Source organism: Triticum aestivum, chromosome 2A, assembly GCF_018294505.1.
Source record: "Triticum aestivum cultivar Chinese Spring chromosome 2A, IWGSC CS RefSeq v2.1, whole genome shotgun sequence".
NCBI classification, from domain to species: Eukaryota; Viridiplantae; Streptophyta; class Magnoliopsida; order Poales; family Poaceae; genus Triticum; species Triticum aestivum.
In genome coordinates, this window is record NC_057797.1 from 41,311,372 (window position 1) to 41,311,596 (window position 225).

Consider the following 225-nt stretch of genomic DNA (forward strand, 5'->3'; position numbering starts at 1 on the left):
TGGAGATCCAGCAGCACGACGGCGTGGTGGAGGAAGTAGCAGGATTCCAACAGGGCTTCGCCAAGCGCTGCGGGAGGAGGGAGATGTGTCATGGGAGGGAGAGGGAGGCGCCAGGGCTTCGGTGAGGCTGTCCTCCCTTCCCCCCACTATATATAGGGCCAAGGGAGAGGGGGGCGCAGCCTTGGCCCTTCCTCCAAGGAAGGGTGCGGCTAGGGAGGAGTCCAT